Below are 5318 nucleotides of genomic sequence, written 5' to 3' on the forward strand. Positions count from 1 at the left end.
AAAACCAATTCCAAGAGCAACTAGGAATACAAAACTTGAGCCAAAAGGATCCTCCTTTAATGATGATGGGTCCCACCAACTTTATGGTGAAAGTCACAAAACCCCAACATATATAACTTCCGGTTCCGTAGAAATCGGGTAAAAGCCTAAATGAAATAGCCGATTAGCTGAAGCCAAATAATTGGTAGTAACCTCATCACCAGGTTTGATGGTGCTTGTGTTCTGAGCATTTCCAAGACACCAACATGACAAAGCCGAGAGAAATATTGAAGCCAGAAGGGATTTCAGGCTGGCCATTTCTGGGAATAGATTTCAGTTTGGTGCTAATTTTGATGCTTCATAGATTTTATGGGTCAAAGTTCGTACAATTCATTTTCTTGTCATTTATCTCTCCTTAGACTACTCTGCTTTTGAACAGTTCGTCTTGCATGCATGTGTTATTTTCCACGCCAAAATTGAACATTAATTCGGTACTTTTTTTTTTTTTTTACATGTCTGCACAATAGGGGGGAAGGAGATTCAAACTAGTGACTTTCACTTCATTAAGTGTGGTCCCAGCCGATTGAGCTACCTCTTGGGGACAATTCGGTACATCTTTGATATGTTGGAGAATGCAAAATTCAAATTCTGCAGTTAATTTTGAAAGGTAACAAAAATTGATTAATGTAAAAAAAAAAAAAAAAACAAAGAATGTATGGTATTAAAGCATGAAAAAAATTTTATTTTATAGTAATTTTTTTTATTTAAATAGTAATAAAAAGCTATTCATTCTCTTTGCAAGATTTACAAAAATATATATCAAAATAAAAATATACATATATAATTTCAAAATTCAAATTCTACACAAACATACTTGGTCAGAAACGAATATTTTGAATTTTCAGTAAAGAAAATTTAAAGTGAAACGATTTCGAAATTTCAAAGCAAGAGCAAAATGTGGACCCAGTTGAGGAAAGTGCGAAGTTTCTGATGCTATAAAGCCAAAAGATTTGGATGACCAAGAACATGGTTTTTATTTCTTGAATTAGGTCTTTTGTTTTTTTTATTAATGAATTTTTTTTTTTTTGACATGTCCTTTTTATTAATGACTTGACCATTGATAATGTGACAATTTTTTTTTTCTCTAATTAATTGATTGTGTGACATTGATATAACGCGTTGATATGTCAAATGACTCAAATGAAACAAATGTTGCGTCAACTTTGACAGTTGAGGGACAAATTGAGATATTTAAAAGTGGAACATAACATGAGAACCTTCTTATTGAAAATAGAAATTTAAAGATTAAATCCAAATCAAATGGCCGGAAAAACTAGAAAATATATATATATATATATATATTTTGACAAAGAAAAAGAGCAAGAAATAAGGACACCATTCCATATTTCTTAAGTTTGGTAAATAAGAGAAATAACTTATCTCATGCCCCTTGCTGGGGATTTCAACCATCCCCACCCTTGCACACCTCTGCAGGGATAAATCTCCACCCCGTTCATGGATAAGAGCAATGCTTTATGCTTATTAATTAATGTACCATCCAACAGGTATTTTGGCTGTGGCATTTCCTTTTGTGTTTGGAGGAGAAGCAAAGCATGTTACACTTGCTTGATTTTGCAAACTTCAACATGAGTGCTTATGTAATTTAAGAAGCAAGCACTTCAAAAATTTAACCTGGTTAATTAGGTAAAGAAAATGTTTTATGAATCAAATAAAAATTTTGTGTCAAATTGCTTGCTAGGGTTAGCTCAAATGGTCGACTCATTTGGTTAATACCACGAGATTAATTGTTCAAGTCCTCACTCAACCGATACAAGGTTCTTGTGGTTGGGGTCGTATATCTAGGGTTGATTTAATATGAATGGGTCAATCAGTGGCCTTGCTTTTAAGGGGTTCCACGTCAATATATATATATATATATATATAAATCAATGTCAAATAAAAGAACAAAATACAGCATGACAGCTGCTGGTATAAGGTTTATTGAACATGGTTGAGACACACCAACTCTTGACACTAATTATTCAGAGGGTGCAGATGAACGAGAAGACCATTATCTGGAACAGGTGATGGATTGTATATAATCTTTTCATTCGGATTTACTATCTCCAATTTGAATTTGGTCACCACATTATGCATGAAAGTGAGAATTTCTACTCGTGCATATTCCTTTCTAGGGCACATTTGAGGTCCTCCACCAAATGGTACAAATGGCGTCTCACCAAGTTGTCCATTCTTATGACTGCTTCAAATACTGCTATATATGTGAGCCAAGAAGTTATAGGACTGAGTCAATTTTTTAATGTACTATTATGCTGGGTGATCGTTGGAGCTTCCATTCCCTCCTTCTGTATCTATTTTTATTTTTTTAATGTTATAAGGGAAACTACATTTACTCCATCAACTTAACACCTAAATTGTAATTGTAATTGTAAATTTGTAATGTCCCCTCAAGCTTTAAAAAAATTACAATTGACTCTCTAAACTTTTAACCCATTTCACTTAGTCGATTTGAATCTCAGTCGATTTGAATCTCTTGATAACTTGAACAGCAAATGTGTAAAATTTTCATTATAACTTCGGTCGGATATGTGAAAATATCGTGAGTCTCCAGATTATGGATGATTATTTTTTTTTTGTAATCTAACATGGGTTATTATTACTATTTTGAGTTAAGTGCCAAGTGACGAGGGCTATGCGAAAAAAGTTAATAGTTTAAGGGATCAATTACAATATTTTAAAATTTTGGAGAAATTACAATTACAAGTTAAGTGTAGTTTAAAAAAGAAAAAAAATAATAAAAAAATTAGTTACCATCAATTCTAAACCCTACAAACCATATAGATGTTAAGGGGAAAGATGTTAATTCACAGTCCTCGCGCCACTGCGTGACTGATTCACCTTCTTGAAATTTCCATACTTGATGAGTTGGGTTTGGATGAGACCCACGTTCACTGTGTGATGATGCATAGAGATATCGTCCCTAGAGCCTTCTCCTGCAACTACCCTGACCATGTTGCCGTACTCCTCAAGTGTTTAAATGGCGCCTTTAGCACACATTCTTGTTTAATAAAAAATGTAAGGTCTTTATGAATGCACCCATTTGACGAATTTAAAGCTCAGAACTGTTGGTTTTCTGACTCACTTTTTCTTGTCTCCATGTTTTATGCAGAAACTATTGTACTCGCCTTCGGGCAAACTATTCATTCTGCAACCTGATGAGAAGTCTTCTCCTCCGCATCCTTTGCTCTCTCCAGGGAGTGCTCTGTGTGTATTGGACAAGGCTCACTCCGGCTACTCTAAAGGTTGATGAGCACGGTCACATCAGAGCCACAATGAGTATAAGGAAGGCGTAGCCCATTTTTAAAAGTTGATGAGCACGGTCACATCAGAGCCACAATGAGTATGAGGAAGGCGTAGCCCATTTTTCTATCTAATGTAATGTGGTGCAAGTGAGGAGCTGTCTGTAATTATTTATAGATAGGCTAATTTAATTGGGTAGGTGGATAGGTCGTGAAAAATGAAAAGCTTCCTAGTTTGTCCATATGTTTAAGGGAATTCATTATTGGGATGGAAGGGATGGAAATTTGGAAATTATTCTTCCAAATTTCCCTGCACTTGGAAAAGAAAAAGAAATAGAATTACCAATGCTTCATGTTACAAGCAATATCTTAGAGCAAGCATCGTGCATGTATAAACATGGGCACATATACCAAAGCCTGAAAACTGGTAACCCTAACTTCCCCAAAAAATTTTGTCGTTGTATACATCAAAGACAAAAAATAAATGCTTACTCCAGCATCAGAAGCAATAAGACGGCCGGCCCAATTCCGCTTCTAGTTAAGTTCAAAGAAGTTAATTTTTTTTTTTTTTTTTTGGTTCTTGTTCTTGTCTGATCTCCGCTAGTTGAACCAATAGCCTAAAAGTTGTATCTACTTTTTCAACAAACCTATCTGAATCATTTTACCCGAAGATGCTTCATGGTCATCATTGCGTATTATTGTGGATACAAAATTAGGGAATAAGATCATCTCCATTTTAAATCATTTTACTATCAAAATTTTATTTTGCTGATATAATGATATACATAATGTCATGTGGTAAATATGTTGTCATGTCTTATTTTTGCTTCCAATTTTATCTATTCCTTCTAAAGCCACACTGTCGCACCCATAAGGAGAAGGATCTGTGGATCTAGGTTGCACTACCTATTATGGACGTTTAACCAATTAACCTATTTGACAAAACATTGATTAGATTTAGCAGAAAAAATTAATAGAAGGTTAGAATTGTCATACCTAAGCAACAAGCAGTTCATAAACATCTATGAATCACATAAATCTCATGATATGCAATGCAATGTTCATTTTCATGATCAATTATCCATTCTAGTCTTAATTAATGCATCGCATTTCGTTCTGGGACTGTTCCCGACGGCTTAATAGAGGAAGTATTCCCCCATATAACATCACACAACAATTGTGGTGAAATAACCCATTGAAATGATAGGCATCTGATGAATTTATAGAATATTTACAAAGAGTAATTGCAATAGGTCAATTAAACATGGTCTTGCATTACAAACAATGTACTGAAGTTCTAGCAAATCCATTGTACTAAAGTTCTGTCTTAAGTATAGACCTAAAGTATATTGCAAATCCATTGTCATTTTTGGTTTGCATGGCCCAAAGAACAAAGAAAGCAGTTTGCTTGTCTAAATTTAGGTAATTCCTCCTCTTCCTAGCAAAGACTTGTAAAACAATGTGATGGTAAGAGTGCAAAGAAAACCTTGATTCAGAACATTTTGCAAGTTTCGCTATGACGTCATGAGAAAATAGGAGAAAATACACTTTACCCCTTGAATTATCTACCCATTTACATTTTTAACCCCAATGTTTAAAAAGTGACACTTTACCCCCCAACGTATTTGACATTGATACTTGACCCATGAAGTACTCTTTACCCTCTAAAGTATTTTGACTTGACGCTTTACCCCCCTTCAAAAATTACCGGGGAACTAGAACCGTAATTGGGAAACCGGAAACTGGGAAACCTTTTTCCAAGATTGTTGATATTACCAACCCAAACTATGAAGCTTCTCTGATAAGATGCCTTGTAATTTCTTAGCTAACAAAACTTTTATTTATTCCAAATTCTAAGCAATGTATGATTATAAATTCAAAATAAGCAAGAGGTTTGATTTGACGCTCATGTGATTGTTCATCTGCTACGTCACTAAAAATGAGCCAATTATGGGTATTATATTGCACTGAAGCATTATATTTACTGAGAGATATGATAGAATCTAATAAAAACTCAAT

At 34.3% G+C, this 5318-nt stretch overlaps 1 pseudogene; it reads right to left on the reverse strand.

Annotated features, from left to right (window-relative positions):
• Window positions 1-5318, reverse strand: part of LOC132189467 (G-type lectin S-receptor-like serine/threonine-protein kinase CES101) — a 9609-nt pseudogene that overhangs the window by 3165 nt on the left and 1126 nt on the right.

The sequence above is a fragment of the Corylus avellana genome, chromosome ca8 (genome assembly GCF_901000735.1).
Source record: "Corylus avellana chromosome ca8, CavTom2PMs-1.0".
Taxonomy (NCBI): domain Eukaryota; kingdom Viridiplantae; phylum Streptophyta; class Magnoliopsida; order Fagales; family Betulaceae; genus Corylus; species Corylus avellana.